We start from the raw sequence: 13,341 nt of genomic DNA, 5'->3' as shown, positions 1-13,341 counted from the left end.
ATCCCAGCGGCCATACTCCACGAGGTATGGGTGGAGAGATTATTCCATCTGCACCCCTCCACCCAGCCGAAGGGCACAACTGCAGTGGTGGTGCTCATTCTGGGGCGAATCGCAACTCTCCGGCCGCTCCCGCTGCGGGCGCGACCACAGGGTATGCACCACCCTCGGAGTAGGCTGACCCATCTGCTGTGCCTAACAGAGCCACTGGCCATCAAGCGCCCCCACTTCGTCACCACGCCATCCAAGCGGCTGGTTCACAACGACGAGGGCACATCGTGGTCGCTACCGGCACCATCAGGAGCCAAGCGACGCTGGGGTCTACATTGTCACCACCTATGCCAAGCACCGCCTCAGAGGCCATGGCGCGAGCCCAAATGCTATTGAGATTTCCACCGACAGCCGATCAGATGGATGAGTGGCGAGCCACCATCCAAAGCCTGATTGGTTTCGCCGTGGTTGGAGGATCACAACGAGCTGGCCCGTCGTGGCCTCCCCAGGCAACGACAATGACCCACGCTGCTGGCCGTACTGAAGTGGCCACCCCCCATGGTGCAATCCCCACCGCAGGAGCCATACAACCAAGAACCCGACGACGTCTAGCTGGCCTCATATGACCCTCGAGCGCGTCGAGGACAACAACAGGCCCCGGAGGACAAGCAAAGTGAAGGAGCGCGTGTCACCATCGAGCAACGCCATGACACCCTCCGCTAGTCCGACGGGCGCGATGGTCCCGACGTCGATGAGCTCGCACTCAGCAGGGGAAGGCACCTGTATTTCGAGTTTGGGTGCCCCTCCTTTAGTCGAGAGCTGCGATAGGTCCGTTGGCCGTTCGCCCGCATGTTCAAGCCAAAGATACTAGAGAAGTACGACGGGAGGCTAAACTCGGCAGAGTTCTTGAGCATATACGCCATCGCTGTTCAAGCTCCTGAGGGAAGAGATGAGAAGGTGTTCGCTAACTACTTCCCTTTGCCACTCAAGCCAAATATGAGTTCTTGGCTGATGCACCTGTCGAAGAACTCCATTTCAACCTGGGATGACATGTGCCATGAGTTCATTGGCGTCTTCACTGGTGGCCATCAAGAACTAGGGCGACCCAACAACTTGCAGCTTCTCTAGCTGAAAGAAGGAGAGACTCCGTGGAAGTACATGCAGAGGTTCAGCCGAGTCCACAGAAATATTCCAGACATCCACCCGGCAGCTGTGATAGCTGCGTTCCAGTCCAACATGCGCAACCGTTGGATATGTTCCAAGATGAATGTTCGGTTGCCCAAGACTGTGAAGGAGCTTTACACCTTGGTGGAAAAGTGTGCTTGTGTGGAGGAGGGGAGGAAGCTCCCTGGAGAAGAAGATGGCATCGATGTCGACTCAGAGGATGACAACGAGGTCACCAGTCAGAAAAAGAAGAACAAGAAGCGCAACAAAAGGCGCGAAGATAAGGCAGTGTTGACCGTTGAGGGATCAAGCACACCTAGTACGGGCAAGAAGGCCAAGACCTAAGCCCCTAGCAAGGAAGTTTCCATGTGCACTGATTCTCGGGAGGCTGCAGCTGCCGAGAAGGCTGGGAAAGGTGATGGGCCATACTGCAAAATCTATAGGACCAAGGGCCACGATCTCCAGAAGTGTCATCAGGTTGAACAACTCGTCAAGAAGCAGAGGGCTGGGTATGAGAAGCGTGATAAGGAAAAAAGTCAGAATGGCGCTGGCGGGAAGGGCCGGGTAGTGAAGCAAATCGCCCCGGCAAGGCTCCTCGGAACCAAGGAAAACCCGCCAGGGGCCGAGAGAAGGAGGATTGCAATGATGAAAGTGATGGAGGGGATGAAGTGGAAACCAGCGAGCAGGAATTCTAGAAGGCCACTGATGCCCTGTGCATTGACGGGGGTGCATCTTTGCACTCCTCTCACCATCAACTTAAACAGTGGGCGTGTGAGGTCAATGTCGTGGAGCCAACGGCAGATTCTCGGAAGCTGCTCAAGTGGTCACGCACGCCCATCATCTTTGACAAAGAGGACCACCCTGACTGCACCACCGCTGTAGGGTTCTTGCCGTTGTTGGTCTCAACAACAATCCGCAACCTCAAAGTCACAAAGATGTTGGTTGACAGCAGGGCCAGGTTGAATCTGATTTCCCCAAAGGTCATCAGCAAACTTCAGATAGTAGAGGAAGAGCTCAAGGTCACGGGCACGTTTCAAGGATCAACCCCGGCAGGAGTCGTCCTAAGGGAAAGATCATGTTGCCAGTGACATTCGGGGGAGATTTGAATTACTACTAAGAAGGTTGTGTTTGATGTGGTCGACCTTCCCCTGCCGTACAACGAATCCTTGGACGCCCAGCTCTAGACAAATTCATGGCGGCATCCTACTATGCCTACAACACCTTGAAGATACCAGGGCTGGTGGGCATCATTTCCATCTTGTCAGATGAGAAGGACACAATTATTTGCATGGATAAGATGTACCGGGACGCAGTCGCGGCAGAGGCCGCCGAAGACACAATTCTCGCCAAGGAAAGCAAAGGAAAGAAGAAGGCTAGCAGGGACGCCAGCAAGGAATCCGGGAAGCGTACCTCTTCGGCGTATGTTGCGCCTGTTGATGACTTGCCAGAGAGTTCCAATAGCAAGAGGTCCAAGGCTGCTATACCCCATGTGAAAAAGGTCCCGGCAGGGCTGGCTGGCACTGATGGTACTTTTACAAATAGGAAAGCGCGCTCGTTGCCTTCCCGCCGGCGAATATCCATGTGTTTGCCTGGAAGCATCTGATATCCCCGGTGTTCCCAGGGAGGTAATCGAGCACCACCTTGCTGTCTGCCCACATACCCAACCCGTCAAGCACAAGGTTCGAAAGCAAGCCGTGGAGCGGCAGCAACTCATTGCCGAGGAAATCAAGAAACTTGAGGCAGCTGGTTTGGTCAGAGGAGTACTACATCCAACGTGGTTAGCAAACCCAAGGGTCGTACGCAAGGCTAGTGGGAAATGGAGGCTTTGCACAGATTCACAGATCTGAACAAGGCGTGCCCGAAGGACCCATTCCCCTTGCCGCACATCGACCAGATTGTGGATTCCACTTCCGGGTCTAATTTTGTCTCCTTTCTGGATGCATACTCTAGATACCATCAAATCTTTATGTCCAAGGAAGACGAAGAGAAGACCTCATTCATCACCCCATGTGGCACATACTGCTTCGTGCAAATGCCTTTCGGGTTGAAGAGTGTCGGGTCCACTTTTGCAAGAGCAGTCCAGGTTGGTTTTGAATCACAGTTGCACAGGAACATGGAATCTTACATGGATGATATTGTGGTTAAGACCAAGGACAGGTCAACCCACACCCAGGACTTAGAAGAGACGTTTGCTAATCTATGCAAGATTAACTTGAAGCTGAACCTGGAGAAGTGTGTGTTAGGCGTTCCCTCTGGCAAGCTACTTGGTTTCTTTGTGTCGTATCGCGGGATAGAGGCCAACCCCGATAAGATCAAGGCCATTGAGCAGATTCAGACACCCAAGATAGTTAAGGATGTGAGGCGTTTGATAGGGTGCGTTGCCACACTTAGCAGGTTCATCTCCAAGTCTGCCGAGCGCGCCTTGCCGTTCTTCAAAATTTTGAAGAAGGCAGGACCCATGAAGTGGACTCGGGAAGCAGAAGCAACGCTTCAAGATTTGAATACCTACTTGTCTCTGGTGCCCACTTTCGTTGCTCCAAAACCACAAGAGCCGTTGTTGCTATACTTTCCGGCAACTAATCAAGTGGTTAGTGCAGCACCAGTGGTGCAGTGGGAAGTGGAGGAAGTAGTAGCCTCAGCCAGTGTCCCTTCCGAGGGAGAGAGTGAGCATAGCCCGACAAGGCCAGACATGGATCAAGATAGAGAAGAGCATGGCAGCGGAGGCAACCCCAAGGACATGGCAAGGAAGAAAGCAGTGCAGCGCCCACTATACTTCGTCAGCTCCCTATTGCAAGAGGATAGATCCATGTATTCTCGCGTGCAAAAATTGATTTTTGGCCTAGTCATGGCCTCAAGGAAACTGCGCCACTACTTCCAAGACCATGAGATCACGGTTGTCACCCGCTTCCCTTCGCAAAGGATACTCCGAAACCCTGAGGCTACCGTCAGAATAGTGGAGTGGGCATTGGAGTTATCCAGCTTTGGTTTGAAGTTTGAAAGCACATCAAGAATTCAGAGCAGAGCACTGGCAGAGTTTATTGCAGAATGGACGCCAACCCCTGATGAAGAGATACTAGAGATAATTATTCCCGGTAAGGAAGCACCCCAAGAATGGATCATGTATTTCGATGGTGCCTTCTCCCTACAAGGTGCAGGGGCTAGCATGCTTCTCGTTGATCCCACTGGAAAGCACCTGAGGTACGTCGTACATATGCATTTTCCCTAGGAGGAGGCGACTAACAATATTTCACAGTATGAAGGGCTCCTTGTCGGGCTTAGGATTGCCACATAATTGGGGATCAAGAAGCTGATCATTCGAGGAGATTCACAACTTGTGGTGAGACAAGTCAACAAGGATTACCGAAGTCCATTGATGGAGGCATACGTTAAGGAAGTGAGAAGTCTGGAGGAGCGCTTTGACGGATTGCAAACAAAGCACGTACCCCATGCAGAAAACAGCATTGCTAATCATCTGTCAAAGTGCGCTGCGCAGAAGCTTCCTATGGAACCATGAACTTTTGTTCTCCATATTACTAAGCCCTCCGTATCACCGGTAAAAATGGCCCGGAAGAGGAGTAAACTGAACTCCGGCAAGCCTCTTCCGGTAGAGCCTCCCGGGGCTCCCGATAGAGAGCTTGCCCGGAACAACCCCCCTTCAACTACTTAGATACCCCTCCTACCAGACCACTGGTCCTCGTGGTCGAGGGGTGTGCTCCCACGAAGGAGGAGGTGCCGCTATTTCTCGCTGCCGTGCCCCAGGCTCCAACTTGGGCACGACACATAGTTCATTTCCTCCAATCTGGAGAACTTTCCGAAGAGCAAGAAGAGGATGAAAGAGTAGCCTTGAGGGCCAGTATGTATCAGTTTGTCGATGGCACACTATACAGAAGAAGGCCCAACGGTGTGAAATTGAAGTGCATTTGCCGGAAAGAAGGAAAGGAACTGCTGGCAGAAATACACAAAGGCATGTGCGGCTCCCACATTGGATCAAGGGCTTTGGTTGGGAAAGCATTCCGGCAAGGATTTTATTGGTCCACAACCCTCCAAGCTGCGGTCGAGCTAGTCACCAAGTGTGAAGCCTGCCAGTTCCATTCCAAGAATATCCATCTGCCTACCCAAGCTCTTCAGACAATCCCTTTGTCATGTCCGTTTTCAGTCTGGGGGCTCGATATCCTTGGCCCTTTCCCCCGTGCTACCTGGGTCTTTGAATTCTTGTTCGTTTCAATTGACAAGTTTACAAAGTGGCCAGAAGTAGAAGCCGTGAGAAAGGCGTTTGCTCAGACAGCTATCAAGTTCTTGAAAGGGTTGGTGTGCCTCCTCGGGGTCCCTACCCGGATCAACACTGACAACGACACCCAATTCACGAGCTCCTCCTTTGCCTATGTTCATGCCCTCGAAAGCAAGATCTCATTTGCCTATGTTGCACATCCCAGAAGCAATGGGAAAGCTGAGAAGGCAAATGCTGAAGTGTTGCGAGGACTCAAGACAAGAACATTTGATAAGATGCAGAAGTGCGGCAGGTGATGGATCGACGAGCTGTCGGTGGTTCTTTGGTCCCTTAGAACGACACCAAATTGAGCTACCGACCAGACTCCCTTCTCCCTAGTCTCTGGGGCAGAAGAAGTTATCCCCACGGAGTTCATTTGCGGGTCACCTCGAGTGCTTGCCTATGATGAAGTAGCGCAGGAACAACACCGACGTGACGACGCTGTGCTTCTCGAGGAGAACTGTCTCTGGGCTGCTATGCGTGCTGCACGCTTCCAGCAAGCCCTGCATCGCTATCACAGCCGCAGGGTTCATTCCGGATGTTTTGAGGAAGGCGACCTTGTCCTTAGGCGCGTCCAGTCCGTCAAGGGTACAAACAAGTTGATGCCAAAGTGGGAAGGCCCTTACCAGGTACTACGAGTCACCAGACCTGGCGTAGTCTGTCTGGAGATCAGAGATGACATTCAATTGCAAAACTCATGTAATATTGAGTATCTTTGCAAGTTCTGCTCGTAAGGCATGGCCCGACAGCCACCCTTTTTTACAAGCCTTGCCTTAGTTGCATGTAACCCCTCGTACAAAGCTAGGCACAGACCCTGAGCAACAGAGAAATAAATGAAGCGCTGGGCCCCCCCGACAAGTTGCATGCATGCATAAGCATATCATGGGCATCGCATGTTCATGTAGATAAGATCGCATTTGGCATCATTTTCATCTGCATAAACCGCAGGCTCCTGCCATGGACTTGATCCCCAAGAGGAGATGAGAAGACGATCCTACACTGCAGTCTCCGGCAAGCCAAACATATAAGTTCTTTATATTATCCATACATGTTCTGTAAGTAAGGACTTGTGCATAAGAAAACCTCGCTGCCTTTCGAAACTTATGTGCTCCCATCCCTTGACTCGAACGTTGCTTCGGTCAGGATGGTCGCAGTGGCCTTTAAGAAAAAAGGATTGGCGGGGGGCTTGTCACTCTTCATGATTTGTGCCCGGTAGGCCTTACTCTGCAACAACAAAACTGAGGGTACCTGCAGGATAGCCTGCCGGGGGAACTTGTTTACTTAAAAGTATAGAGGCATTCCATCTCCGCATGGACATATTACATGCACGAGTCCCCTGCAAGGTTTATCATTTTTATTAATATGCTAAACAAACAAGTACATACCTTACAGGACACAAACATGGATTAATGAGATTACATAGTTTGAACTAAAATTTGGCAAGTGCCTAGAGATATAAGATTGAAAAAAGATAAGTGCCCCGTAATCTCCTATTTTCACTCTTCCTCCGCCAGGATTGCGGTGGGAAGAGAAGAGGACTAAAGGAACACCCAAGCAGGAACCCACCCCGGTCCCGTCATGGCCTGCCGGGCACAGCCTGACAAGATCGGGAGTGGCGAGTGTTGACACCAGATTTTGGCACGGTCAATAACTTAATTAATATGGCCTCAAATGGAGAAGGGATCTACATAAAAGAGTTTCGTATTGTCCATTTGAACATCTTTGAAGTTTGGGCCATCGCAATCCGATCTCATCTCGAAGGCCGAAGTTGTGTTCGAAATACTGAGATTTTGTATTCAGAACACTATTCGGCTGATTCCACCCCCAAGATGGCCTCATATGGGAAAACATTATATAGAAATTGGCTTCATCTCGTCGACACGATCGATTTTGATATAAAAATCATCCATATCCAAGTTCGTATGCAAAAATTAGAGCAATCGGAGTGCAGCCCTGTCACGAGGCGAGATGTGGCGCCCCCCACCAGAAGCATGTCTGATGGGTAGCGCGAGGGAATAGACTGTTTGGCGCGGCTGATTTAGCCCTCAAGATGACCTCTGATCAAAAACCGTTCAACATGAAAGTTGTTCGCCTCGTCGAAATGGTTAAGATTGCTTTTCGGCTCATTTCCATCCAAGGTAGCTTACCATATCAAAAATTACCTGCAAGGTGCAGCCAGCTTAAACCGAACAATTTTGGAAACTTCAGACAAACCCAATCCAAATTTGACTAGGGTTTTGGATGTGAATCCAAGCTTTTTTCCTTGCACAGGAAGTCCAGTCGCCTCTTATATACCTAAGGGGTGACGGCCGATTGAACAACACACAATCGATCAATTCATCGACCAGTTTTACCTTTACTTTTATCCTCTCCTTTTGTTCTTCTTCTTCCTCGTTCTTCGTTCGTTCTTCTTCACTGCAGGGCGGTGAACCTCGAGGCCTTAGGGGCGATCAGGTTGACCTAGGGCAGCCCATAGCCGCCGTGTGTCCATACGGGGTCCCTCCCGGGTGCGTGGGGTTTCGGCTCTTCAAAAGCGCCCGCCGGATTGTCTTGCGTACCGCGCTTCCGGCGGGTCTCCTTCGACGTGAGCTGCGGTGCGTCATCCCCGGTGTCGAGGGTACATAGTGACGTGTTCATGTGCGAACACACTTTTTGGCGACTCCACTGGGGATGAAGCTTTTAATGGTCTCCGCTCCATTCTTTCTATGAAGAGATCGTCATCTAGGGTTTGCAATCTATGAAGGTAATATGAATACTCAATTCCCCTTTGTAGATGCAAATAATTCATATGTTGTTGCTAGATTGCTTAATGAGCATAATGTATCGGCTAGCCCTAGTTTTATCAATCATGCATCTAATTATGCGCAAGGGCTAAAGCAAAATAATTTTCATGCATCAAATTCTTATGATTCTAGCAACGTACAACGCATGTATACTAACTCTCATGCATCGGCAACCCCAGAAATCGTTATGCTGATGAACAACATTATGAGTTTGGTCAATCAAGTTGAAACACCTCATGTAGGAACTTCCAATAGCATGCAACAAAGTGTTTCACCTTTTTATTCATCGACAACTAGCTTGCAATATGTTAATCAAAACATGCCAGTGGATAGGGGAATTGGCCATGCTACTACTAATTATCCAGCCAATTACCTTCAATCATCATATTCTACACCTCATGCTACTAATTTTTTGGCACCATATGCAACTATAGGTATTCATAATTTGGCTTTGCACCTGCACGCTAATAGCCGAATAAGTGAACATTCTATAGGATCACATGTGTCTTCACCTACTATCATAGCATACAATGTTTTCCCTGCACAATTACAGAATTTCGGTGACATATCATTAACAAAAGAGTCTAAAAGTGTCGGGGGACAATTCTATCCAGATTGGGTCATTAAAAAAAATCTTACATCTTTTTGTGACGAATGCAATGTTGTTCTACATGAATTAATAAAAGAGGGAAGGCCTATTAATTCTACTACAATCCAAGCTAGATTATGCCAAAAGAGAAAGCATTGAGTGTGGATAGAATTGTTAAAAAAGATGGTGATTCAGATAACAAAGTTAATTCGGCTATGGAAAAGACCGAATAAAATATTATGTATGCCGAATCTTTTCTAGAAAAATAGGACAACCAGGTGTTGGGGAGCTATATGAAAGAGGAACAACATATCGTTCAAGTAACACAACTATCATGCTCTCCCAACTTGTTCGAAAAGGTATGTCTAGCAAGTGATTTACCTATCTTCCAATTTCGTCGCAACTTTATTGTTGATGCTTCTATAAGAAAAATTCTCATAAGTAATTTTGAAAGACCAATGAAGAAGGGAAATTTACTTGTTAGTAATAAAACTGTTATAGAGCAAATCGGTCAACCTATTGTGCCATTTATAAAGACCAATAGTGACCTATTATTGGAGCCAAAGTTTTCCCCATTGCTTTATCAAAATTTCATATCTAATTGGGTAGCTCTGCTTGTTTCATACTTGGATTTAACTTGGTCTCAATTGAGACATGTGTATTCTAATATTTTCGTTTCAGAAATTTAAAGCCAAGGTTAAATTATTTTGAGAAATCTGATGCTAATATAATATCTTATCCAAATACATCGGAGATAGGGTGCAAAACACAATGCATAGCGGAATGGGGATATTCCAAATTTGAACCATTCGTTTGCTTAACTCCAAAGCCGTTTGCACACCAAGATCGGCTAGAAAACAAGAAGTATACCTTCAATTCAAGCATGTGTGATCAACTATTTGATTTGTTGCTGAAAAATAATTACATTAGAGTTCTTGATTACCATGTGAAGCCATCAATCCAAGGACGAATGTATTGCAAGTTGCATGATTCGTCCAAGAATAATTTTGAGGATTGCAACATGTTTCGTCAAATAGTTAAATCGGCCATTGATAAAGGATGATTAATTTTTTTTGGAACACCAAGAGATGACCAGTCTATTCCGATTGGTCCTAATGGAAAAAAGTTTTTGAATCGGCTGCTTCAAGACGATTCCTTTAAAGATGAGAAGGTAAAAACTACAGGTGATGGGATCAAGCTTTCAAGTAAAGAAGTTGTTCAAGAGTACAATAAAAATATTCTTGAAGGCATGAGTTCTATCGAAGATACAATGAAGACGCCAAGGACTGGGGGCAGCAAGCAAATCCTATGATCAATGAAAGCAAACAAAAAGAAAACAAAGACCAAAATAAGCGCAAGGGTAAGAGATCGAAAATAACCTTTGCTGAATTATTAGATAAATATCAAAATAAGAGTGAAGAGAAAAGTGCTTATTGGTCAAGTAGTTCAGAAGCATCAAGATCACCCCCTAGATGCAAATCAGAGGATCAGTATTGGCAAAGTGAGAATCTCAATGCAGCATATTCATATCATTACTTTGGGCCGCCAATCCCAATGTCATGGATACCTCCTTATGCTCTTATAAATCCATATCCATCATGGGACATGTATGATACAAGGGCACATTCTCCATCTTATTTTAGACCATCTCACCAATACTATGCAGCTCCAAGAAGATCAACATTTAAAAAATCACACATCAAAGACCGTCTCAATCATAAGGAATCGGTCCAGAGCTCATGGAAGAAGAAAGAGGTGGTCAAGCAAGTTTACCGCATGAAAAGAGATGGTCTTAAGTGTGCTACTTCAGATTTGATCTCAAATAACAAAGAGCCAATTAAAGTGTTGACATAGGCTACTAAAGGCAATGAGGCAAGTCAATCAAGTGTCAAATCTTAAGAGAAGAAGTTGAGAGTGCGCAAGGTAAAAGAAGAATTGCCATTACTTCAAACAAAATCACAGCGGGGTGCTCACTCGGCTTATCATATTGGCAAAAGAAGAAATTGCAAAAATTTAGTGCACAAGAACTTGATGAAAAAAACATGGCATGGGTTCCTAAAGGAAGTACTCAAAATAAGAATTATGTGAAAGCATGCATTACACGACGTGCGGCAAAGATGAAGAAGGAAAAGAGTGAAAACTGTGAAAGACCAAGCCCAAGGTTTCCACATCTTCGGTCCACACATTATCCATATTCTTCAACTATGTCATTGATGCCTATGCCATGGAATTCGTCATCAGGTATGATTGGTTACCCTCAATGGGCTTATTTTAATCCATTGATGCAATATAATTTCTTACATCATGAAAGGGTATTAGGAAATCATCATATGTTCGATTAGCTTCACTTTTGTTGCTAATCTAAATGGACGATATATACCTATCGTTCTAAGCATGTACAAATGGCCGATGGAGTGTTGACATCGCTCTTAGAACAAACTTTGTGCAAGTTATTTTTCGGCACACAAGTTTTGCCGAAAAACAGGGGGGGGGGCATGTGTTGACACCAGATTTTGGCACGGTCAATAACTTAATTAATATGGGCTCAAATGGAGAAGTGATCTATATAAAAGAGTTTCATATTGTCAATATGAACATCTTTGAAGTTTGGGCCATCGTCATCCGATCTCATCTCGAAGGCCGAAGTTGTGTTCGAAATACAGAGATTTTGTATTCAAAACACTATTCGGCTGATTGCGCTCCCAAGACGGCCTCATATGAAAAAACATTCTACAGTAATTGTCTTCGTCTCGTCAAAGCGATTGGTTTTGATATAAAAATCGTCCAGATACGAGTTCGTATGTCAAAGTTAGAGCAATCGGAGTACAAACCTGTCACGGGGCGAGATGTGGCGCGTCCCACCAGACGCATGTCTGATGGATAGCGTGAGGGAATAGCCTGTTTTGCACGACCGATTTGACCCTCAAGATGACCTCTGATCAAAAAACATTCAACACGAAATTTGTTCGTCTCGTCGAAACGGTCAAGATTGATTTTGGGCTCGTTTCCATCCATGGTCGTTTACCACATAAAGAACTACCCGCTAAGTGCAGCCAGTTCAAACCGAACAGTTTTGGAAAGTTCGGACAAACCCAATCCGAATTTGACTAGGGTTTTGGACGTGAATCCAAGCCTTTTCCTTGCACGGAAAGTCCAACTGCCTCTTATATACCTAAGGGGTGACGGCCGATTGAACAACACACAATCAATCAATTCATCTACCACTTTTACCTTTACTTTTATCCTCTCCCTTTGTTCTTCTTCTTCCTCGTTCTTCGTTCGTTCTTCTTCATTGCAAGGCGGCGAACCTCAAAGCCCTAGGTGCGATCAGGTCGACCTAGGGTAGCCCATAGCCATCGCACGTCCAGACGGGGTCCCTTCCGGGCGCATGGGGTTTCGGCTCTTCAAAAGCGCCCGCCGAATTGTCTTGCGTATCGCGCTTCTGGCAGGTCTCCTTTGACGTGAGTTGCGGTGCATCACCCCCGGCATCGAGGGTACACGGTGACATGTTCGTGTGCGAACAGTGGGGCTGCAAAGGAGGGGCACGAGGAGCAACTCGGCGGTGACCTGGTCACCACCTCCAGGACCAGACTCACTCCCCAAGCCTCAGCTCGAGCTTTTGGCATCGCCAACCCCAAGTTAGGGCCCAGGGCCTGGCCCTGGGCTCTCCCTTTCAGCATACCCAAAAAAGCAGATGATGGAAGGAGAGAGGTGTATGGATGGGTACTCCCACTCCTCCCTTACCCCTCCTTTTATAGGCAGGCTAGGGCTAGGGGCTGATCCCCCGGTGGGTGACTATCGTCCTCCTCCACCAATCCAAGAAGACCGGGCCCCTGCCTTGATGCTCTCCCGCACCACACGCCTCCATTATTTACCCCACTTAATGCATGCAGCATACGTGGCTAAGGACACGGTCATGGTGGCAAGAGTGAATTGGCAGTTACTCGCCCGTACGTTAAAGTCATTCACGGGCCATTACAAGGGTGGCCCCACTGCAATTGGTGTTACGCGATATGCGGGAGAATCGGAAACTGACATGGGCTCAGGTTAATGAACAAGCAAAGAATATCTCAAAAGGGCGAGCCACCACTACGCTCCTGCCTGTGCACTGGTTAGGACCTACCCTGACGATGCCATGCAGCACGTTCGGGCCAGGCCCGGGGGCTCCTATCGATGCAACAAACCCCGGGTCAGTTTCCCAGACTGTGCACAGGCCTAAGGACAAATTTGCAGCATCCAAGATCTGACCAAGTACTAAAGATCAGTCCTTTGAAGGACCATAGTGCAGATCAAGAAGACCAAGTCAAGCCAGAGGGGCGAGATACCACTAAGGGAAAAACCTCCCTTGCCGGGCAAGCGAGCCTGGCGAGGTTGGGTTTACCCCGGAAGCAAGCCTCCAGCTCGTCCTGGCAAACCTGCCGGGAGTTGCAGAGGCAAACCACTCCACCGCACCACCTCACAGTGACACAAGTCATTAATCGGTGCGGTGTCAAGCCCCTAAGTGACTAAGTGGCTGCTTCCTGCCACATGGCAGCCACTTCCTACAGAAA

This window comes from Triticum aestivum, chromosome 4B (assembly GCF_018294505.1).
Source record: "Triticum aestivum cultivar Chinese Spring chromosome 4B, IWGSC CS RefSeq v2.1, whole genome shotgun sequence".
Taxonomy (NCBI): Eukaryota; Viridiplantae; Streptophyta; class Magnoliopsida; order Poales; family Poaceae; genus Triticum; species Triticum aestivum.
This window is presented reverse-complemented; position numbering follows the sequence as displayed.